At 46.6% G+C, this 24,969-nt stretch overlaps 1 pseudogene; it reads left to right on the top strand.

The window, feature by feature from the left end:
* The first annotated feature begins 13,622 nt into the window (after nucleotides 1-13,622).
* LOC130274637 (U2 spliceosomal RNA) lies at nucleotides 13,623-13,824 on the top strand (annotated as a pseudogene).
* Nucleotides 13,825-24,969: the final 11,145 nt, after the last annotated feature.

Raw genomic sequence — 24,969 nt, 5'->3', positions numbered from 1 at the left:
GCTCTCGGCGGTGCAGGGCTGCTGAGTCTCGTGCTCGGTCACACCGCAGTTGTCGCCGGGACCACAGATGCAGAGCGAGATCTGGGAGGTCCCGCTCGTCCCGCTGGCGATCGCCATCTTCTTCAAGAGACAGCTCCTGGAGCTCGGCGAGCCCGGACAGGAGGGCTCGCCGGCGTGGCAGTCGTCGGCGACGTTCCAGGTCCCCTAGGAGGTCTTCGCGCGGATGCGAGCGGCCCAGCGCGGCTCCAGCTCCGAATCCGGATCCTGCTCCTCCTCCTGCTCCGGTGTCAGATCCAGTGCCTGATGCTTCCTCCAGTGGTCCGTCGACTTCTTCTGGTGCTCCTGCGCGGACTGGTGAGTTCGACTTTGCGGGGGCTTGGGGTACTGGGGGTGGGTCTGCTGATGTTTTATCTGTTTTGAAGGCCGTTCTTTCCAAGTTGGAAGTGCCGCCAGGGGAAAAATTGGCTACCCCAGCCCGTCGTGTGTCCCCGGTTAGGGCGGGCGTACACAAGGAGGCTATTTTTTGTGGGCTTAGCCCTTTGGGGGTGCATGTGGACGAAGCGGTTAGGAGAAGATTTGGGGTAATGCATATGTGGATTTGTGGTCCCTGGTTTCTGTGGACCAACATACCATAGATAAGGAGCGGAGACCTCAGTCTGAGAAGGCGGGTCCCTTTAGGCCTAAGGTTGCCAAGTCCATGGGTAACTGATTACAGGCCTTTGCTGTCTTGGGGTGTGTTATGGGTGAAAAGCACCCCGAACGCTGTTCGGAACTTTTTATTTATATGGATTCTTTTTACAATGCCTACAAGGTTCATGGGGGTTCTGCCTGGTGGCATTACGACGAAGAATTTCGTCGGCGGCTGGCGTTGCAGCTGGAGGTTGGTTGGGGTGTTAAGGCGACTGATGTCTGGTTGCGCCTAATGATGTCAGCCCGGGGCTACGGGGTCAGTGGCCGTGCGAAGGCCCGGGGCTTGTTGGCTCTTCAATGAGGGCCACTGACGATTTCTCAGCTTGTGCAAGTACAAGCATGAGTGTTCCTCCTGCGGCGGGGGACATGCAGCAGTGCGCTGCCCTAGGGCTGCAAAAACGCCCGCCCGGCGTCTGCTGCCGGAGGGAAGGACCCCAGTGAGGGTGGCCGCGATGCGCCTGTGGTTAGAGCGGTACCCTATTAGGGAAGCCGCTTTGGTTCTAACAGATGGTTTTGAATGTGGTTTCTTTATTCCGTTTGTTTTGAGTACGGTTGGTGGTGTTTTTCCGGATAACTTGAAATCGGCTCGTGAGCGTCCTGACGTGCTTCGGGACAAGATTGGCAAGGAGGTGGCTTTGGGTAGGTTTATGGGCCCCTTTTCCATCCCGCCTTTTCACAACCTGCGGGTGTCCCCTTTGGGTGTGGTGCCCAAGAAGGAGGCAGGGAAGTTCCGGCTCATCCATCACCTATCGTACCCGAAGGGTTCTTCGGTGAATGACGGAATTCCCAAGGAGGATGCGTCTGTGTCCTATGTTTCTTTTGATAGGGCAGTTGCCCTGGTTAGGAGTGCGGGAGCGGGGGCCTTGATGGCAAAATCCGACATTGAATCAGCATTCCGGTTGTTGCCGGTTCATCCGGAATGTCACCACCTGCTGGGGTGTCGGGTTGACGGGTTGTTTTATTTTGATGTTTGTTTACCTATGGGCTGTTCCATCTCGTGCCACTACTTTGAGTTGTTCAGTTTATTTTTGGAATGGGTGGTTCGCGTGGAAACAGGCAGTTCCTCTTTTATTCATTACTTTTTTTGTGTTGCCCCAGCCGGGTCTTCCAGGTGTCGTTTTCTTTTGGATTCTTTTTGTTTCTTTATGCGTAAATTTGGTGTTCCTTTGTCGGCGGATAAGACGGAGGGTCCTGCTACTGTGATGTCATTCTTGGGCATTGAGATTGATTCGGTTGCAATGGTTTTTCGCCTGCAGAGTGAGAAGTTGGAATCTTTGTTGGGTTTAGTGGAAGTTTTTTGTGAGGTTAAGAAGGTCACGTTGCGGCAAATGCAGGTGTTGTTGGGTCACCTTGTCTTTGCATGCAGAGTTATGCCCATGGGGCGGGTTTTTTCACGGAGGCTGTCTTTGTCCACGAGAGGGGCGCGGCATCCGGACCACAGGATCCGCATTTCCCGGCAGTTGCGGGCTGATGTTTTGGTTTGGAGGGAATTTTTGTGATGCTACAATGGTCGCACTTGTTGGCAGGCGGCTGAATTGCCCAATGGTGAACTTCAACTGTTCACGGACGCTGCGGGGTCTTTGGGTTTCAGGGCTTTCTTTGATGGTGCGTGGTGTGCCGAGGAGTGGCCTCGGGAGTGGCGTGAAGATGGGCGATGCCGGAACCTTACGTTGCTGGAACTTTTTCCCATTGTGGTTGCGGTGGAACTTTGGGGGAATCTTTTTAGTAACCGCCGGGTTGTTTTCTGATCTGACAATGTGAGTGTGGTTCACTGTGTTAACGGTCTCACGTCCTCTTCGCTTCCTGTGTTGTCCCTGCTTCGTCATCTGGTGCTTCGCTGTCTGGAGCTGAATATTTGGTTCCGGGCCCGCCACGTCCCTGGGGTTGACAATGTGATTGCTGATGCTTTGTCCCGTTTTCAGTTTCAGGCCTTTCGGAAGATGTGCCCGGATGCGGCCCAGGAGGGCACTCCTTGCCCCCGGTTGGTGTGGGACCTGGTGACGGTCGATTGATGCCCCTTATCCAATCATCGGTAGCGACTGCTACTTGGACAGGAAATGGTAAGGCGTGGGCTGCTTGGTGGGGCATGGTTGCTGGACGACCGGTGGAAGTCTGTGGGGAGTCCCGCTTATCGGTAACCATTGACTATTTGTTATCTTTGCGCGCAGCTGCTGTTTCCGCTGTGGTGGCCCGCCGGAGGCTGGCGGGAGTGAGTTTTTACTTTAAACTTTTGGGTTGGGAAGATGTGACGAAGCGTTTTTTAATTCAGCAGGCGCTGAAGGGTTGGCAGAAGACCCACGTCAGGCACGAGCGCAGGCGCCCGGTTTCCTATGCTTTGTTGGTGGCTCTGCTGTTGGCTACGAAGGAGTGTTGTCCTTCTCAATTTGAGTCGTTGCTTTTTTCTGCTGCTTTTTGCGCCGCGTTTTTTGGCGCTTTTCGGGTCGGTGAGATGGTTCCCGCGTCTAAGTCGGGCGTGGGTGGTTTGTTGTTTGAGGATGTAGTTTGCTCGAACGGCATATTGCAGTTACGTATACGCAGGTCCAAGACGGATCAGATGGGCCAGGGGGCGTGGGTTAGTTTGCGGTCTGTGGACGGGGAAGTGTGTCCTGTTCGGGCTTTTTTTGGTTATTTGGCGGTTCGCGCGGGTGGTGAGCATTTTTTCGCGCATGCTGACGGTTCCCCCCGGACGCGCTATCAGTTCCAGGCAGTTTTTAAGCGGTGCCTTGGGGCTGTTGGTGCCCCGGCGGCTGAATTTGGCACACATTCCTTTCGGATTGGTGTGGCTACGGAGGCGTCGCGTGCCGGGCTGGCCGTAGCGGACATTCAGCGAATTGGGAGATGGCGCTCGGCATGTTATGCGGGATACGTTCGTCCGGAACTGCTTCTTTAACTTGTTTTCTGTTTCAGAGTCTCCGGTGGCTTCTGTGTTCTTCTTGGGGCATTCGTATATCCACCGGGCGGCCCAGAGGGCGAGTTGCCGTCCTGGCGGAAGATCGTTAGGTGTTCCGAACATTGATGCCCACTGGCGTGGGATTCCGGGCATGCGTTGGCAGCAAATTCTTTCGGAAGCAGTGGTTATTGCCGGAATGGTTCGCTCTCCGGTGATTTTGGTTGACCTTTGTTTTACCCGCTTTCCAGAGATCATCACCGTCATGAAAGTTGATGTGGAGAGGTTATCTGGCTTCTTAACGGAGCTGATTCTGGTATGGTCGGAGATTGTTCCTCGGGTCAAGTGGCAAGGGGCCAGGGATGCTGAGGCCATTGAGCTGTCTCGCCGCCTGGTCAATGCTAGAATGGCTCGTTTTGTTCGGTCCAAGGGCGGGGTGGTGGTCCGTCACCGCGAGCTGGAGGGTGACAACAGACGATTCATGATCGCAGATGGGGTCCACCTCAATGATATTGGGCTGGACATTTTTCTATCGGGCCTGCAGGATGGTCTGGAGCAGGCCCTGTTCCTTGTCACGATGCCGGCTGGCAGGTAGTGGATCCTCTGTGCCAGAGAGGGATTGGCGTGGACCGTGCTAGTGGACCGGTTCTAAGTCACTACTGGTTTTCACCAGAGCCCGCCGCAAAGCGGGATGGTCTTGCTGCGGCGGTAGTGACCAGGTCGTATCCACTAGCAACGGCTCAACCTCTCTGACTGCTGAAGATAGGCGCGGTACAAGGGAGTAGACAGAAGCAAGGTCGGACGTAGCAGAAGGTCGGGGCAGGCAGCAAGGATCGTAGTCAGGGGCAACGGCAGGAGGTCTGGAACACAGGCTAGGAACACACAAGGAAACGCTTTCACTGGCACAATGGCAACAAGATCCGGCGAGGGAGTGCAGGGGAAGTGAGGTATAAATAAGGAGTGCACAGATGAACACACTAATTAGAACCACTGCGCCAATCAGCGGCGCAGTGGCCCTTTAAATCGCAAAGACCCGGCGCGCGCGCGCCCTAGGGAGCGGGGCCGCGCGCGCCGGGACAGGACCGACGGAGAGCGAGTCAGGTACGGGAGCCGGGGTGCGCATCGCGAGCGGGCGCCACCCGCATCGTGAATCGCATCCCGGCTGGAGGCGGTATCGCAGCGCCCCGGGTCAGTGGATCTGACCGGAGCGCTGCAGTAACGAGAGTGTAGCGAGCGCTCCGGGGAGGAGCGGGGACCCGGAGCGCTCGGCGTAACAGTACCCCCCCCCCTTGGGTCTCCCCCTCTTCTTAGAGCCTGAGAACCTGAGGAGCAGACTTTTGTCTAGAATATTGTCCTCAGGTTCCCAGGATCTCTCTTCTGGACCACAACCCTCCCAATCAACTAAAAAAAAAGTTTTCCCTCTGACCTTCTTGGATGCCAGAATCTCTTTGACGGAGAAGATGTCCGAGGAGCCGGAAACAGGAGTGGGGGAAACAAGTTTGGGAGAGAAACGGTTGATGACAAGTGGTTTAAGAAGAGAAACGTGAAAGGCATTAGGAATACGAAGAGAAGGAGGAAGAAGAAGTTTGTAAGAGACAGGATTAATCTGGCACAAAATTTTGAAAGGACACGGAAGCGGACATATTTAGCGGAGAGCCATACCTTGTCTCCAGGAGAAAAAATGGGAGGAGCTCTTCTTTTCTTATCAGCAAACTTCTTCATGCGTGATGAAGCCTGTAAGAGAGAATTTTGGGTCTCTCTCCATATGGTGGAAAGATCACGAGAAATTTCATCCACAGCGGGCAGACCAGAGGGCAAGGGGGTAGGGAGGGGAGGAAGAGGGTGACGGCCGTACACCACGAAAAATGGGGATTTGGAGGAAGATTCAGAGACTCTGAAGTTATACGAGAATTCGGCCCATGGTAGAAGATCTGCCCAATTATCCTGGCGGGAGGAAACAAAATGTCGTAAATAATCACCCAAGACCTGGTTAATTCTTTCTACTTGTCCATTGGATTGAGGATGATATGCAGAAGAAAAGTTTAATTTAATCTTGAGTTGTTTACAGAGAGCCCTCCAGAATTTTGACACGAATTGGACGTCTCTATCCGAGACGATCTGCGTGGGCAACCCGTGAAGACGAAAAATGTGTACAAAAAATTGTTTAGCCAACTGAGGCGCTGAAGGAAGACCAGGAAGAGGGATGAAATGTGCCATTTTGGAGAATCGATCAACGACCACCCAAACAACAGTGTTGCCACGGGATGGGGGTAAGTCTGTAATAAAATCCATACCAATCAGAGACCAAGGCTGTTCGGGGACAGGCAGAGGATGAAGAAAACCAGCGGGCTTCTGGCGAGGAGTCTTATCCCGGGCACAGACAGTGCAGGCTCGCACAAAGTCCACGACATCCGTCTCCAGAGTCGGCCACCAATAGAAGCGAGAGATGAGTTGCACAGATTTCTTGATGCCTGCATGACCTGCGAGATGGGAGGAGTGACCCCATTTGAGGATTCCGAGGCGTTGGCGTGGAGAGACGAAGGTCTTTCCTGGAGGAGTTTGCCTGATGGAGGCTGGAGAAGTGGAAATCAGGCAGTCAGGAGGAATGATGTGTTGCGGAGAGAGTTCAACTTCCGAGGCATCCGAGGAACGAGAGAGAGCATCGGCCCTAATGTTCTTATCGGCAGGCCGAAAGTGAATTTCAAAATTAAATCGGGCAAAGAACAGAGACCACCTGGCCTGGCGAGGATTCAGCTGTTGGGCAGATTGGAGATAGGAGAGGTTCTTGTGATCGGTGTAAATAATAATTGGAAATCTTGATCCCTCCAGCAGATGCCTCCATTCCTCAAGTGCTAATTTAATGGCTAGAAGCTCTCGATCCCCGATGGAGTAGTTCCTCTCCGCCGGAGAGAAGGTCCTAGAAAAAAAACCACAAGTAACAGCATGCCCGGAAGAATTTTTTTGTAGAAGGACCGCTCCAGCTCCTACTGAGGAGGCATCAACCTCCAATAGGAAGGGTTTAGATGGGTCAGGTCTGGAGAGCACGGGAGCCGAAGAAAAGGCAGACTTGAGCCGTTTAAAGGCGTCTTCCGCTTGAGGAGGCCATGACTTGGGATTGGCATTTTTTTAGGTTAAAGCCACGATAGGAGCCACAACGGTAGAAAAATGTGGAATAAATTGCCTGTAATAATTGGCGAACCCCAAAAAACGTTGGATAGCACGGAGTCCGGAGGGGCGTGGCCAATCTAAGACGGCAGAGAGTTTGTCTGGATCCATTTGTAGTCCCTGGCCAGAGACCAAGTATCCTAGGAAAGGAAGAGATTGGCATTCAAACAGACATTTCTCTATCTTGGCATAAAGTTGATTGTCACGAAGTCTCTGAAGAACCATACGGACATGCTGGCGGTGTTCTTCTAGATTGGCAGAAAAAATCAGGATATCGTCCAGATATACAACAACACAAGAGATCACGAAAAATTTCATTAACAAAGTCTTGGAAGACGGCAGGGGCGTTGCACAGGCCAAAGGGCATGACCAGATACTCAAAGTGTCCATCTCTAGTGTTAAATGCCGTTTTCCATTCATCCCCCTCTCTGATGCGGATGAGATTATAAGCACCTCTTAAGTCCAGTTTGGTAAAGATGTGGGCACCTTGGAGGCGATCAAAGAGTTCAGAGATGAGAGGTAGGGGGTAGCGGTTCTTTACCGTGATTTTATTAAGACCGCGGTAGTCAATGCAAGGACGTAGAGAGCCATCTTTTTTGGACACAAAGAAAAATCCGGCTCCGGCAGGAGAGGAGGATTTACGGATAAAGCCCTTTTTTAAATTTTCCTGGATGTACTCAGACATAGCAAGAGTCTCTGGGGCGGACAGAGGATAAATTCTGCCCCGGGGTGGAGTAGTGCCCGGGAGGAGGTCAATAGGACAATCATAAGGCCTGTGAGGAGGTAGAGTCTCAGCTTGTTTTTTGCAAAAAACATCCGCAAAGTCCATATAGGCCTTAGGGAGACCGGTTACAGGGGGAACCACAGAGTCACGGCAAGGGGTACTGGGAACCGGTTTTAGGCAGTCCTTGAAACAAGAGGGCCCCCAACTCTTGATCTCCCCAGTGGACCAATCCAGGGTTGGGGAATGGAGTTGAAGCCAGGGTAGTCCAAGGAGAATTTCGGAAGTGCAATTGGGGAGGACCAAAAATTCAATTTTCTCGTGATGAGGTCCGATGCACATTAGAAGGGGCTCCGTGCGGAAACGTATGGTACAGTCCAATCTTTCATTGTTTACACAATTGATGTAGAGGGGTCTGGCGAGACTGGTCACCGGGATGTTGAACCTGTTGACGAGAGAGGCCAAAATAAAATTTCCTGCAGATCCAGAATCCAAGAAGGCCATAGTAGAGAAGAAGGCAGAGGCAGATATCCGCACAGGCACAGTAAGACGTGGAGAAGCAGAGTTGACATCAAGGACTGTCTCACCTTTGTGCGGAGTCAGCGTAGTCTTTCCAGGCGGGGAGGACGGATAGGACAATCCTTCAGGAAGTGTTCGGTACTGGCACAGTACAGGCAGAGATTCTCCATGCGGCGTCGTGTCCTCTCTTGAGGTGTCAGGCGAGACCGGTCGACCTGCATAGCCTCCACGGCGGGAGGCACAGGAACGGATTGCAGGGGACCAGAGGAGAGAGGAGCCGGGGAGAAAAAACGCCTCGTGCGAACAAAGTCCATATCCTGGCGGAGCTCCTGACGCCTTTCGGAAAAACGCATGTCAATGCGAGTGGCTAGATGAATGAGTTCATGTAGGTTAGCAGGGATTTCTCGTGCGGCCAGAACATCTTTAATGTTGCTGGATAGGCCTTTTTTAAAGGTCGCGCAGAGGGCCTCATTATTCCAGGATAGTTCTGAAGCAAGAGTACGGAATTGTACGGCGTACTCGCCAACGGAAGAATTACCCTGGACCAGGTTCAACAGGGCAGTCTCAGCAGAAGAGGCTTGGGCAGGTTCCTCAAAGACACTTTGAATTTCCGAGAAGAAGGAGTGTATAGAGGCAGTGACGGGGTCATTGCGGTCCCAGAGCGGTGTGGCCCATGACAGAGCTTTTCCAGACAGAAGGCTGACTACGAAAGCCACCTTAGACCTTTCAGTAGGAAACTGGTCCGACATCATCTCCAAGTGCAGGGAACATTGGGAAAGAAAGCCACGGCAGAATTTAGAGTCCCCATCAAATTTATCCGGCAAGGATAGTCGTAGACCAGAAGCGGCCACTCGCTGCGGAGGAGGTGCAGGAGCTGGCGGAGGAGATGATTGCTGAAGCTGTGGTAGTAGCTGCTGTAGCATCACGGTCAGTTGAGACAGCTGTTGGCCTTGTTGCGCTATCTGTTGTGACTGCTGGGCGACCACCGTGGTGAGGTCGGCGACAACTGGCAGAGGAACTTCAGCGGGATCCATGGCCGGATCTACTGTCACGATGCCGGCTGGCAGGTAGTGGATCCTCTGTGCCAGAGAGGGATTGGCGTGGACCGTGCTAGTGGATCGGTTCTAAGTCACTACTGGTTTTCACCAGAGCCCGCCGCAAAGCGGGATGGTCTTGCTGCGGCGGTAGTGACCAGGTCGTATCCACAAGCAACGGCTCAACCTCTCTGACTGCTGAAGATAGGCGCGGTACAAGGGAGTAGACAGAAGCAAGGTCGGACGTAGCAGAAGGTCGGGGCAGGCAGCAAGGATCGTAGTCAGGGGCAACGGCAGGAGGTCTGGAACACAGGCTAGGAACACACAAGGAAACGCTTTCACTGGCACAATGGCAACAAGATCCGGCGAGGGAGTGCAGGGGAAGTGAGGTATAAATAAGGAGTGCACAGGTGAACACACTAATTAGAACCACTGCGCCAATCAGCGGCGCAGTGGCCCTTTAAATCGCAAAGACCCGGTGCGCGCGCGCCCTAGGGAGCGGGGCCGCGCGTGCCGGGACAGGACCCACGGAGAGCGAGTCAGGTACGGGAGCCGGGGTGCGCATCGCGAGCGGGCGCCACCCGCATCGCGAATCGCATCCCGGCTGGAGGCGGTATCGCAGCGCCCCGGGTCAGTGGATCTGACCGGAGCGCTGCAGTAACGAGAGTGTAGCGAGCGCTCCGGGGAGGAGCGGGGACCCGGAGCGCTCGGCGTAACATTCCTGTTGAGTGGCGGTCGGAGCTCCATGTAGGGATACACGGGCTCCTAGTGGCATGGAAATGGTATGACCTTAGAAGATGAAAGATGCTGTGGGCAGTCATGTCCATCGGGGATCCGACGGTTGGCATTCCTCTGCGGCTGTGGAACAGGTCAATATCACCGTTTTTGTTATATGGTTACTGCTATGCAGTGTTGAGTTAGAGTTGCACGCTATAGTGCTGTTTATTACTATTAATAAAATTGGAGCTGTGACCACCACCTCAGCCCACTAAAAGAGAAGCACGGTGTCTGTTGTTATTTTACCGAGCGGGGGGAGGGCAAAAGGTTTTGTAGAGGGAAGGTGTGTTCAATGTAGTCATATCTGCCCAAGTTTTTCCTTCCTGTATGTGGGTAGGGTTGCCACCTTTCTTGCAAAAAAAATACCGGCCATGCTTATTTGCATAATTAATTATATATGCGTAACATTACAGGATACACGTATGCAGGGGAAATGTTGTCCTATTCTGACCTCTATAACCTTTTTATTTCTCCTTATATGGGCCTGTAAGAGTGCTAATTTTTTGTGCCACGATCTGTAGTTTTTAACAGTACCATATTTGCTTTAAGGTGACTTTTTGATTGCTTTTATTTAAATTAAATTCGGGAGTTGCAGTTAGTTATTAACTACAACTTCCAGCATGCCCTGATACAGCCTGCATCCAATGAAAACTACAACTTCCAGCATGCCCTGATACAGCCTGTTTTTCAGAAGCTGTCCCAAGCAAAAACTACAACTCCCAGCATGTTGGGACTCTATAGTAGTATATAGTATAGGTCAGTGTTTCCCAACCCGAGGTGCCTCCAGCTGTTGCAAAACTACAACTCCCGGCATGCTGGGAGTTGTAGTTTTACAACAGCTGGAGGTGCTCTGGTTGGGAGACACTGATATAGGTTTTGGTGCAACATTCCGGGAGATGGAGGATTGATTGTATAAACATTGAATGGCCGGTAGTATTGTTAGTATAAAAATACCGGCAGGGTGGCCAAAATACCGGCTGTGCTGGTAAAATACCAGCCAGGTGGCAACTAGTGTTGGACTCTAATATTCACATTTCTAATTTTTATGGCGAATTTGCAAATATTGCGAATATATTCGCTATATATTCGAAATTGCGAATATTCGCTTTTTTTCCCGCATATGTGAATATTTGCATATTCCTTCTTTTCACTTGTGGGCCAATTAAATGATGCAAATACACTTGTCAGACATCCCTAGCAACCAATAGTAAAGTTGCCCACCCACTCACTGTTTTCTTCCTCGAATACACGAATATGCGAATATTCACATTTGCCAACATGCCAAATACGCGGAATTCGCGAATATAGGACGAATATTTGTCTATATATTCACGAAATATCGCGAATTCGAATATGGGCGATGCCGCTCATCACTAGTGGCAACACTATATGTGGTAGAGCATGCAGTGTATGAAATTATTCAGCTAGATACATACCAATGCATCTGACAGTCGTTGTAACACTCCTTTATTTGTATTTAATCATTTTTATTCCACGTCTTCTGCTGAAGTTTAGGTGGCTTCTTTCGGTTAAATGACACACATGCAGGGAGAATGCTATAAATGTGACCCTGGCAGAGCATAGATAGCAGCAGCACTATGTGATCACAGATAGGCCGTGCGTCCGATGGCTGCAGACACCCATGTCTGTCATCGCCTCAGTGCCAGAGATTGCGAAGCGCTGTGACCATACCTTTTAAGTCAAGAAGCCATTGTTTACCTCCGACAATGTGAAGTGGCTCATTCCACTCTGCTCCTGACCTTCAGCTAACCTTCTGTTCTTACAGGGATTGAGAAAACATACGGGGGCTGCTGTGTAGATTGTATATAAAAAGGTCAAATCTGGCAGAAATATAAAAAAAAAAAAATGATTTATGGCCGTAAGATAAACATGTATTGACAGAGGCATAAATTGAAGATTTCGGACCTTAAAGGGGTACTCCGGCACTAATACATCTTATCCCCTATCCAAAGGATAGGGGATAAGATGGCTGATCACGGGGGTCCTGCCGCAGGGGACCCCCGTGATCTTCCACACCGCACCCTGTTAGAATCAGTCGCCGGAGCGTGTTCGCTCCGCGTCTGATTACCGGCGATCACAGGGACGGAGCATAGTGATGTCACGGCTCCGCCCCCTCAATGCAAGCCTATGGGAGGGGGGCGTGACATCTGTTACGGCCCTCCAATAGACTTGCATTGAGTGGGCGGAGCAAGACATCACACAGGCGGAGCCGTGACCTCACTATGCTCCTTCCTTTGGTTGAGATGGATTCAGCCTGAGGACCTCCAGCGGTTCCGGAAGCCACTAAAGGTGGGTGCTGCATTGTAAATCCTGGGGTGTCCCCAGCAGCGGGACCCCGGCGATCTGACATCTTATCCCCTATCCTTTGGATAGGGGATAAGATGTCTTAGCTAGTGTTGAGCGGCATAGGCCATATTCGAATTTGCGAATATTCGCGAATATATGGACGAATATTCGTCATATATTCGCGAATATTCGCATATTCATAATATTCTCGTTTTATTTCCGCATATGCGAAAAGTTTTCGTATGCGAAAATAACATATGCGAAAATTTGCATATGCGAAAATTAACATAAGCAGAAATTCGCATATGCGAAAATTAGCATATGCTAATTTTCGCATATGCGAAAATTCGCACACCAGTCTCACACAGTAGTATTAGAGCCTTCTTTACACCACACAAGCTGGAAGCAGAGAGGGGTGATCACTGTGATGTGTACTGTGGGGGAAAAAAACAAAAACGAATATTCGTAATTACGAATATATAGCGCTATATTCGCGAATATTCGCGAATTCTCGAATATGCGATATTCGCGAATAAAATTCGTATTGCGAATATTCGCGAGCAACACTAGTCTTAGCGCCGGAGTACCCATTAAATGCAAAATCGGTAACAAGGCCCCCTACTTCATGTACTGCTTATAATACTGTTGTCTTATGTGGCAGAGGGGCTACCTGGCACCATCGGGCACTAGATTTATGTGCAACTACTGCCTAGGCACCCATGGTGTTCAAACAGCGCTCCAGAGAGCCTGTGCAAGTAGAGCGCTGATAACACTGATCAATGCAGAACAGTTTATGCAATCAAAAGATTGCAGGTAATAGTTCCCTATGGGGTTTAAAAAATTGTGAACAAAATAATTAAAAAAATGTAATAAATGTGAATAAGCTCCTTCTCTAATAAAATGTTAAAGGGGTACTCCAATGGAAAAAATATATATTTTTTTTATTAACTGGTGCCAGAAAGTTAAACAGATTTGTAAATTAGAAATGGAAAGGCAAGAGAGGAGAGAGCACACAAAGAGGCTACTTCACCTGGGGTAAAGATGCAGCGTGGTGTCGGCAGCCTATTGCATTATCTCCTGCGGGGTGCACATACAAATGTATGAAGTATCAATATATGCAGTTATAAAAAGCACGTACGTGCATTCCCCGTTCAACTGAGACAATTCAGTATGAGAGTCTGGTTCACGGGAAGCTGGGTTTCAGCATCGGTGCAGGTAGAACGGCGCTCAGAGGCGTTCTACCTGCGCTGATGCTGAAACCCAGCTTCCCGTGAACCAGACTCCCATACCGAATTGTCTCCGTTGAGCGGTGAGTGCACGTACGTGCTTTTTTTTTTTTTTTTACTGCAGATTTGTAAATTACTTCTATTTAAAAATCGAAATCCTTCCAGTACTTATCAGCCACTGTATGCTCGAGAGGAAGTTGTGTAGTTCCTTCCTGTCTGACCACAGTGCTCTCTGCTGCCACCTCTGTCCATGTCAGGAACTGTCCAGAGCAGGAGAGGTTTGCTATGGGGATTTGTTTGCTTCTTGGCCTTTTGGCTAAGATCAAGTGTAGTATCTGTTCTTATCAGTTTCATGCCAGTGGACAACCACACCGGTGTGGGGCTGGTGGAGATGGATGCTGCATGGAAGGGGCAGGTGTACCAGGGCTTTCAACCAGGGCTTTCCGGGGCTGGTTCTGAGGAATCAGCTCGACGGCTGCCCCGATGTGACCTGTTTCCTCTGGGTCTCGCCTTGAGGCTGAGAGGGTCTAGAGCCGAGGTACTTTTGTGCCTCGGGGAGTGGTGACCCCGAGGTGCCGAAACTCACTGGGAGTATTGGCTCACTAAGTTGAAGACTAAGGCACCATAATCTCTTCACATTGTGGTACTCACCTCTTGATTCCCGGCCTTCTGGTTAGGATCAGAGAAATTTTTATAGATCCGGCCAGATGTCCAGGCAGTATATCTGCACTCATTCACTTATTTATTTATATTTGCGCTGCAGAATCTGTAGGCACTATATAAATAACATTATGATTATTATTATTATATTTGTCTCACTGTGTCACTTTTTGCGCGTTGTGTGTCCACTGGATTTGTCAGGATGCGGTAGCCCTTCTGGGTGTCCCTCCTGGCAGTCTAGGGGAGGTGTGTGTGGCCATCAGGTTCCAAAGCTCCCTGCAAACACCCCGGGTACTCCTGCTTTGGCAGGGTACCTACTGTTATCGGCTCTGCGGGCAGATACCTTGGCTAAGGCCAAGGGGGATGTCGGTAGCATTTGTGGTCCCTTAGTAGCTTCGGCGAAAAGGGACATCGAACCTGGAACCTCGCAGGTACCTTTTGGCCCAGAGGTGAAGGGTAAGGTTTGTTGGGGGCCCCTCTCCTATCGGAGAAGGGCTTGCGATAGATCGCATCCTTTGTGCACGTTTTTTTAGTGTAACACATTTGCACTTTTTCTTGCACTTGGGTGATTTGAGAGCACCTTCCCCGGCTCTTAGATAAAAAAAAAAAATGGGGATTTGTTCCTGCTCTGGACAGTTCCTGACATGGACAGAGGTGTCAGCAGAGAGCACTGTGGGCAGACTGAAAAGAACTACACAACTTCCCCTGGATCATACAGTAGCTGATAAGTACTGGAAGGGTTAATATTTTGAAATAGAAGTCATTTACAAATCTGTATAACTTTCTGGTACCAGTTGATTTAAAAAAGAAATTTTTTTCCCCCGGAGTATCCCTTTAATTCCCCCCCCCCCCTCTCCTTTCCCATTAAAAAAAAAGTAAATGAAATTAACCGTAAACATATGTGGTATCCCCACTAGTGTTGCTCACGAATATTCGCAATTCGAATATTATTCGCGAATATCGCATATTCGCGAATTCGCGAATTTCGCGAATATAGCGCTATATATTCGTAATTACGAATATTCGTTTTTTTATTTATTTATTTTTTTCACAGTACACATCACAGTGATCACCCCTCTCTGCTTCCAGCTTGTGTGGTGTAAAGAAGGCTCTAATACTACTGTGTGAGACTGGCGTGCGAAAATTCGCATATGCGAAAATGCGCATATGCTAATTTTCGCATATGCGCATTTTCGCGTATGCTAATTTTGTATATGCTAATATTCACATATGTTAATTTTCGCATACGCGAATTTACGCATATGCGAAAATAAAACGAGAATGTAACGAATATGCGAATATCCGCGAATACATGACGAATATTCGTCCATTTATTCGCGAATATTCGCGAATTCGAATATGGCCTATGCCGCTCAACACTAATCCCCACATGTAGGAAAGCCTGAAATATAAAAATATATTGTTAATTAAACTTCATCGTGAATGGTGTAAATGCAAAAAAATTTCAAAGTCCAGAATTGCAGGTTTTTGGTCACTTCATATACCAGAAAAAAATTAAAAAGCAATGAAAAAGTCCAATCAAGACAAAAATGGTACCTATAAAAACTACAGATCACGGCGCAAAAAATTAGACCACATATAGCCCCGTATACAGAGTTATTGGGGTCAGAAGAGGACAATTTCAAGCATACTCATTTTCTTATGGAAAAAGTAAAATTTTTTAAAAAGTTGTAAAATAAAACAAAACCTATCTAAACGGGGTTTTGTTGCAATCGTGTTGACCTGCAGAATACAAATACCACATTGTTTTAACCATAAAGTGCACTGCATACTTTTTTGGCCTTGCTGTACTTTTCATGGTAAAACAAAGCATGTCATTATAAAGTAGTATTGGTCCTGCATAAAACAAGCCTCATATGGATTATATGTAGGTGAAAAATGTTGGTTATGGATTTTAAAAAGAGAAAAGAAAAACCAAAACGCAAAAATGAAAATTGGCAAAAACAAGGCTCCGCCATTAAAGGGTTAAAGGTAAATCAACATGATGGAAGGAACTCTGTGCCCCATGAAGTCAATAATAAGTACTTCCCACAATGCCTCTCTCCAATGCAGTGTTTTCTAAGCGGAGTGTCTCCAGCTGCTGCAAAACTACAACTTCCAACATGCTAGGAGTTTTAGTTTTGTAACAGCTGGAGGCACCCTGGTTGGGAAACGCTCTAATGTATATTCAGAGTGCATGAGGATGTCCTTAAAGGGGTACTCCAGTGGAAAAACAAAATTCTAATCAACTGGTGGCAGAAAGTTAAACAGATTAGTAAAATTACTTTTTTTTATAAAAATCGGAATCAACTGGTGCCAAAAAATTATACAGATTTGTAAATTACTTCTAATAAAAAATGTTAACCCTTCCAGTACTTATCAGCTGCTGTATGCTCCAGAGGAAGTTTTTTTTTTTTTATTGTTGAATTTCTTTTCTGTCTGACCAGAGTGCTCTCTGCTGCTACCTCTGTCTGTGTCAGGATCAGTCCAGAGCAGGAGAGGTTTGCTATGGGGATTTGCTCCAACTCTGGACAGTTCCTGATATGGACAGAGGTGTCAGCAGAGAGCACTGTGGTCAGACTGAAAAGAACGCCTCAACTTCCTGTGGATCATACAGCAACTGATAAGTACTGGAAGGGTTAACATTTTTTATTAGAAGTAATTTACAAATCTGTATAATTTTTTGGCACCAGTTGATTCAAATTTTTTTTTCCCACTTGAGTACTCCTTTAACCCCTTAAGGACTAAGGACATACCAGTACGTCCTGAGTCCTTTCCCTTTCTATAACGCGGGGCCACGACATGGCCCTGCATCATAGCGGGTTGGGCCCGGCCTCTAACAGGCCAGGACCCGTGGCTACTAGCGTGCGGCAGTGATCGCGGTGCCGGGCACTATTAACCCTTTAGACGCGGCATTCAAAGTTGAACGCTGCATCTAAAGTGAAAGTGAAACCATGCCGGTTAGCTCAGGGAGCTGTTCGGGATCGCCGCGGCGAAATCGCGGCATCCCGAACAGCTACTGGACACGAGGAGGGTCCCCTACCTTCCTCCTGGTGTCCGATCGCCGAATGACTGCTCAGTGCCTGAGATCCAGGCCTGAGCAGTCAAGAGGCAGAATCATCGATCACTGGTTTCCTATGAGAAACCAGTGATCAATGTAAAAGATCAGTGTGTGCAGTGTTATAGGTCCCTATGGGAGCTATAAACACTGCAAAAAAAAAGTGGAAAAAAAAGTGAATAAAGATCATTTAACACCTCCCCTATTAAAAGTTTGAATCACCCCCCTTTTCCCATTTAAAAAAAAAAAAAAAGGTGTAAATAAAAATAAACATATGTGGTATCGCCGCGTGCGGAAATGTCCGAATTATAAAAATATATAGTTAATTAAACTGCACAGTCAATGGCGTACGCGCAAAAAAATTACAACGTCCAAGATAGTGTATTTTTGGTCACTTTTTATGTCATGAAAAAATGAATAAAAAGTGATCAACAAGTCCGATCAATACAAAAAGGGTACCGCTAAAAACTTCAGATGATGGCGCAAAAAAAAATTGCCCTCAAAACAACCCATAAGCAGTAAAATAAAAAAAGTTATAGGGGTCAGAAGATGACAATTTTAAACGTATAAATTTTCCTGCATGAAGATTTTTTTCAGAAGTACGACAAAATCAAACCGATACAAGTAGGGTATCATTTTAATCGTATGGACCTACAGAATAAAGATTAGGTGTCATTTTTACCGAAAAATTTCCATTTCGCCGTAGATTTTTGGGTAAAATGACTGATGTCACTGCAAAGTAGAATTGGTGGCGCAAAAAATAAGCCATAATATGGATTTTTAGGTGCAAAATTGAAAGGGTTATGATTTTTTAAAGGTAAGGAGGAAAAATTGAAAGTGCAAAAACAGAAAACCCCCTGGTCCTTAAGGGGTTAAGAGTGCAGCCCCAATAAACTTCAAACATATATAGACAAGGTAAACTGTCACATGTTCACAGAAAAAAAAATAAACACGTTGACGCGCCATAGTCCAATATACCGCCACATACATCTAAAAGAGCAGTAATATATGATCAAACAGGATATCTCCGTTGCATCTAGGACTCTGTAGTCTCCTTGGCACAGGCACACGACTTTGATCTTTCGGTTTTCTCGTCGGACTGAAGTTCCTCTCTGGCAAATATTTATCTGCGCTACGTGTTAAAAATAAACCCGGCGCTTCTAAAATAAAGTCCGAAAAAGAAATAAAGCAGGATTTATGATCTTGATATAATAAATACATAGATACCGTGAAGCCGTTTAGGATTGTATATACTAAACCTACTGCATGAGAAGTCATATAAGGCAAAGAACAAGATTCTGGAGCGCGGGGAACGGCGTAAATTTACAACGCGATGCCTCCGCTGATATGACATGGAATGTACTATCCGGAACAGACAGCTAATGTGTCAGAAGGCTGTAGATCTTTCGGCAATTTAATACGCAGACTTGACCGCCTTCCAAACAGCTCATCGATTAAGATCTTTACGCAGCGCCTCCAACTGGTAGAGCCCAGAATCATAATAGTACTGTTGTATGTGCTGACCATAGAGGCAGACCCTATAACTGCTGTAGGATCAGAGGCGTAACTTGTAGCTTCTGGGCCCCAATGCAAAATCTGCAACAGGGCCCCATGTGCCAATTATAATACTGGTTCCTTATAGGGTATCCTTAGATACCAGGGCCCTGTTGCAACTGCTACCTCAGTATCCCCTATATCTATGCCCCTGTGTAGGAACCATGATGAGAGGGACCGCTAGGCCGTCCCCCCCCCCCCCCCCCCCCAAAAAAAAAGGCGCTGGTGGCTAATACCAAAGACTGGACTGTGAAATTCTTGTTTAACAATATTTCACATTCTTATTATTTCTTTCGTTTGGTCATAGTAGGGTTAACATTCGTGCAATGTGTGGTTCAGCACATTTTAGCACTGCACTTCGGTATAATGCTCCCCGGCACTCACTTCCGCTTTCAAGCAGCGCTCAAGTCCTGCAGGAACGCATGGGAACAGAGGGGAAGATTTATCAAAACCTGCCCAGAGGAAGCAGTGCTGAGTTGCCCATAGCAACCAGCCAGGCCTCTGAAAAATGAAAGAAGTGATCTGATTGGTTGCTATGGGCAACTGGTCAACTTTTCCTCAGGACAGGTTTTGATCAATCTCTACCATTGTTCCTGCAGTTTTTCCATATCAGGAACACTATTATTTATCTTTAGAGCTGTTTTTGTGTATATAAGGACCACAGGTTTTTTCCTTTTTGCACTTTCACATTTTCCTCATCACCTTCTAAAAATCAGAACACTTTCAATTTTGCACCTACAAAGCCATATGAGGGCTTGTTTTTTGTGCCACCAATTGTACTTTGTAATGATTTCAATCATTTCACCACCAAATTTATGGTGAAACCATAAAAAAAATATTTGTGGGGAAAAATAGGAAAAAAAACTCTATTTTGCAACTTTTGGGGCTTCCGATTCTATGCAGTGCACTTTTCGGTAAAAATGACACCATATCTTTATTTTTTAGGTCCATATGGTTACGAGGATATCCAATTTATATTTGTTTTATTTTATTTTACTACTAACAAAATCCTAACTACACGCACCAAAATTAGTGTGCTTAAAATTTTCATTTTCTGACCCTTATAACTTTTTTATTTTTCCATATATGGGGATGTATAAGGGCTAATTTTTTACATAAATGCTTCACTTACACCTACAATAATGGATGCCTCTGTTCCCATTAGCAGGAGTCCTGCAGCACCAGCCCTCCAGTGGAAATCTTGGGTGAGATCCCACACTTTTTTCCTAGGACTTGACCCCTGCTCTTATGTATACCTTCCTAGACGAGAGGGAGCGGTGGCAGTTAGGATGTGTTGGCAAAACCCTGCCCGTAAGCGATGATCATCAGCTCCATAATGCTGCAGCGACATCACAGTGATTCTGGACATTAGATGCGGGCATGGTTTCATCCGCACACGATAATCGCAATTGATACCAATCCCGTAATCCCTACTAAGTAAGTGCTGGGTGTTTGCCGAATATAAAGGACCTTCTTTGTTCCCTGGACAACCCTTTTAATAAAAAGATTAGGGGTCTTGACTATATATATCCATAGTGGACCCAGATGTACCCCTTACACAGAAGCAAGTTCCCTGGAGAGAGTTCTGCACAGTTTCTTAACAATAGAGAAAGAATGGAACCAACCAGGACGGAGCCCCCTCACACCAAGGGCCCAATAGCAGCTGCATATATTATGGTAAGTACGGCCTTGCCACTATGTATACTGCTCTCTCTATCTCTATATGGGCTCTATCTATGCACCTCTGTTGTGTTGGTCGTTGGATGAACTGTATATTGTAAATAAACTTGTGCATGGGAAACAATAGACAGCACCTCTGTCCAGCAATGGTTCTAAAAAAAAGTCACCTTAGGGACCCCAACAGCTTTTAAAATTTTGCTCAGGTAAATTTTCTGCACATAAGGGTGCATTCACACAACGATTCTTTCATACGGTGACCGGATCCGGCTGGGAGATGTGAAAACATGGTGCTCCTGTACCCCATCCCGCATCTCATTAATTTAAATGGGCCAACCAGAGTAAGACTGTGACTCCGGTCGACTCAATTTTGCCACATATCCGGTTTTGTGACAAGACTGAAAACCGTAGAACACCAAACTTTTCAGTCCGGTCACAAAACCCGATACGGGCCAAAAGTGAGCCGACCGGAGTCACAGTCTTACTCTGGTCGGCTCATTTAAATGAATAAGATATAGGTCGGGTCCGGCCGGGATACGGGAGCACCCGGATCCGGTCATCGTATGAATAATTGTGGTTTGAATGCACCCTAACAGGGAAAAATGACAGAAGCCTTTAATGTGTGTAACACCTTAGGGATAAATCTTATAAAGCTATTACAAAATATCTCCAGGATCTTGTATTTTGCTGTGAAATGAAAAGTGTGAGTTCTATGAGTCTGACACACAAAGACATAAACTACGTCTGAATCACTAAATATATCAGGCTCTTTGTCAGGTACAAATAGTTCCCGGAGCGCGTGAGGACTCGAGATATGATTTTCAGCTGTGACACCGGAAGTAACACTAATAAAGGAATCTAACTGTTACTTCATCTCTTAATGTACTTTTACCTCCAGCAATCTTTCATCTTTCCCTAGAAAACATGGACTGTCATAATATTACAAGTTACCTTCTTATTAAAAATGTATCCCCTACTCACAGGATAGGGGAAATGTGTCTGACCACTAGGACCCCGGGATCACCCGAACCCGACTCACCTGAGTACTCCAGCCCCTCACCTTCAGACAAGCTGACGGCCCCCTCCAGAGACCAGTTCGTCTAAGAAGGTGGTAGCCAGATCACCTCGAGGTGAGAGACGGGTCCCGCTCTGGTCTCAGTGGTAAAACCCCCTGGAATCAGACACATTTCCCCTATCACCATCCCTTTTAACATAACACTGGTCATTTTTTATAATACATGTAAAACACCAACAGAAAAGAGATGTAAAGGGATAAAATATGTATCTACTATCCACAGGATAAGGTATATGTCAGGGACCGACCAGGGGGACAGGGAGAGTGAGCCCTAAACTGACCCTAAAACATCTCTCCCTGCCTACTTGCCCATCCACCCTAAACGGTGGATCGACAACTGGGCACCGGTCTCTCCCTGAACTAAAGTGCAGGGGCATTAAAAACACATAGTAATAAACAGTCGGTCACAAGCCAGAAACATAACAGGAACATAAAACTCTGTAGGATTAAGTTCAGAGTACACAGATCAGTGAGCAGCACAGGGGACACTATAGACCAATGGTAAAGCACAGAGGAAAACACTAGCTAAATGATCAAGTACTCTATGATCAGTGCATGTACAAAACTCCAAAGATCTGAATAATGAACTAATAAAACACCAGACAGGAAAACGGATGAGTCTAAACAGACTCCAGGAACAGACAGGAATATAGCATAATCCCCCAGAACCTCCAGTAGGCACAAATTCCCCATGGACTGGTAACATTGATCTATCGCTAAACAGGAATAATCACAATATCTCAGAACACCTCCAGTAGACACAGAGGGGGAGATTTTTCAAAACCTGTCCAGAGGAAAAGTTGCTGAGTTGCCCATAGCAACCAATCAGATCGCTTCTTTCATTTTGCAGAGGCCTTGTTAAAAATGAAAGAAGCGATCTGATTGGTTGCCATGGGCAACTCAGCAACTTTTCCTCTGGACAGGATTTGGTAAATCTCCCCTAGAGTCCCCATGGACAGGTAACAGGGATGCCTAGTTACAACCCAGAAAAACGGATACAACAGGATATAATAATAGAACACCGTTCACACTGAACACAAGACAGGAATAATCGCAATCCCTCAGAAAACCTCCAGTAGACATGGAGTCCCCATGGATAGGTAACAGGGATACCCAGTTACAACTCAGAAAACAGACACAACAGGATATAATTATAGAACACTGTTGACACTGAACACAAGACAGAAATAATCGCAATCCCTCAGAAAACCTCCAGTAGACACGGAGTCCCCATTGATAGGTAACAGGGATTCCTAGTTACAACTCAGAAAACAGATACAACAGGATATTATTATAGAACACTGTTCACACTGAACACAAGACAGGAATAATCGCAATCTCTGGGAAAACCTCCAGTAGACACAGGATTTTCCCCATGGAGCAGTAACCGGGATGCCTAATTACAACTCAGAAAAACAGAATATAATTATAGAACACTGTTCACACTGAACACAAGACAAAAATAATCACAATCCCTCAGAAAGCCTCCAGTAGACAAAGAATTGTCCCACTGAGCAGACGCAGGGATGTCTAGTTACAAAACCTCCAGTAGACACAAAGTCCCCTTGGAGCGGTAACACAGTGTGAACAGATACGTAGCAGAAAGGACATACAAATCGTAAAACCGACTATACAAACACAGATTAAAATCTACTAAAATCATGCTATCTAACCACGGGTAAAAGCCCAAAATATATCAAAGATAAATGCAAGGTGCATGGTAAAACAGAGATAGTAGATTAAAAGCTCAAACAAGGAGTGTTTCACCAAGAGCTCCATAGCAGCATGTCCATGTGTAAGTCTGTAATCACCAGCCCCAAGGCTAGACAGAGCTGATCTTATGTAGACACACCCTAAGACCTATTGGACAGAAAGCTAAAGGCTTTAACTATTCCCTGACCAGGGAACATAAAACTGTTCACACACAAGCAAATCCAATAGCTGTGTGTGAACACAGACCAAGACAGACATGAAAGTATGTGACTGATTGTGGGGGTTCTGATCTCTAGAATGGGGACCCGAAACTCTCCGCTGTGTCAGCATATGCTCTATTCATTGTCTATGGAACCCTGAAGATACCCAAGCAATGTCTTTGGGTATCTCTTGTGTGCCCATAGACACTGAATAGAGCATGTGCTGACATACTGCTCCATTCAGGGGATAGCCTGGGCTCTGTTCTAGAGATTGTCAGGAGTCCCTGAAGTCAGACTCTCTGTGATCAGACACTATCCTGTGAATATGTTGCTATCTAAGTTACTCCCTGCACTGTGGATGTTTACTCGATGTGCAATGTGAACAGTACAAACTGTTTGTGTGTTATTAGTTTAATTGAATGGAATTCGATAAATAGATGCAATACTGTCATGGTGAAAAATAGAGGTTCTTAGCTTACCATTTGGCCAAATAGTGTGTACCATCCCACCATGATAAGGTGACCTCTTTGTGACAGACCCTACACTATGAATATGCCTCTCCTAGGCTGCACTGAGCCTCAATATTGGGGCATATAACGTCAAGCACATCCCTCACCTAGTGCAATGGGTGGAGTGCATGTGTAACATAAAAAGCAATAACTGGGCTAGCAGTGTCCTGCTGTTATCCTCTTGTTTGTATTTGTAGTTCAGCCGCAGCAGTGTACACCTGTATACTTATTTCATACAAAAGTTGTGTATTAGGAAGTGCTGAATAGTTAATGCTTTTTATGTTACATATGTGTGGGAGTGGCTGCCTCTATCTTGGTTCGTGCACCCCACCCATTTCATTAGGTGAGGGATGTGCCAGATGTTACATGCCCAGATATTGAGGCTCAGTGCAGCCTAGGAGAGGCATATTCATAGTGTAGGGTCTGCCCCAAAGAGGTCACCTTATCATGTTGGTTTGGTACACATAATTTGGCCAAATGGTAAGTGAAGCAATTTCTATTGTTCACCGTAACAGTATTGCAAAGTAAAACATGTCATAGTTCACATATAGCTTAGCGCTAGCAGTGTGCTGCTGTTATCCTCTTGTTTGTATAGCTAGATAGATAGATAGATATGAGATAGATGGATGAATAGATAGATAAGAGATAGATAGATATATAGATAGATAGATAGATAGATATGAGATAGATAGATAGATAGATAGATATGCGATAGATAGATAGATATGAGATAGATATATAGATATGAGATAGATAGATAGATATGATACAGATAGATATGAGATAGATATGAGATAGATATGAGATAGATATGAGATAGATATGAGATAGATATGAGATAGATATGAGATAGATATGAGATAGATATGAGATAGATATGAGATAGATATGAGATAGATATGAGATAGATATGAGATAGATATGAGATAGATCGATAGATATGAGATAGATAGGAGATAGATATAATATATTTAGATTAGTGATGAGCGGCATTGGCCATATTCGAATTCATGATATTTCACAAATATATAGACAAATATTCGTCCTATATTTGCAAAAGATAGATATTTTTTGTATACTCTGTTGCAGTGTTTTTCAAGCAATGGATTTCAGGTCTGAATCTAATGTTGCAGCATTATGTTTCATTCAAACCTCCTTAAAAATATACAGCATATGGCTCAGAAATAGAAACATGAA

Source organism: Hyla sarda, chromosome 5, assembly GCF_029499605.1.
Source record: "Hyla sarda isolate aHylSar1 chromosome 5, aHylSar1.hap1, whole genome shotgun sequence".
Classification (NCBI taxonomy): domain Eukaryota; kingdom Metazoa; phylum Chordata; class Amphibia; order Anura; family Hylidae; genus Hyla; species Hyla sarda.
This window is presented reverse-complemented; position numbering and strand designations above follow the sequence as displayed.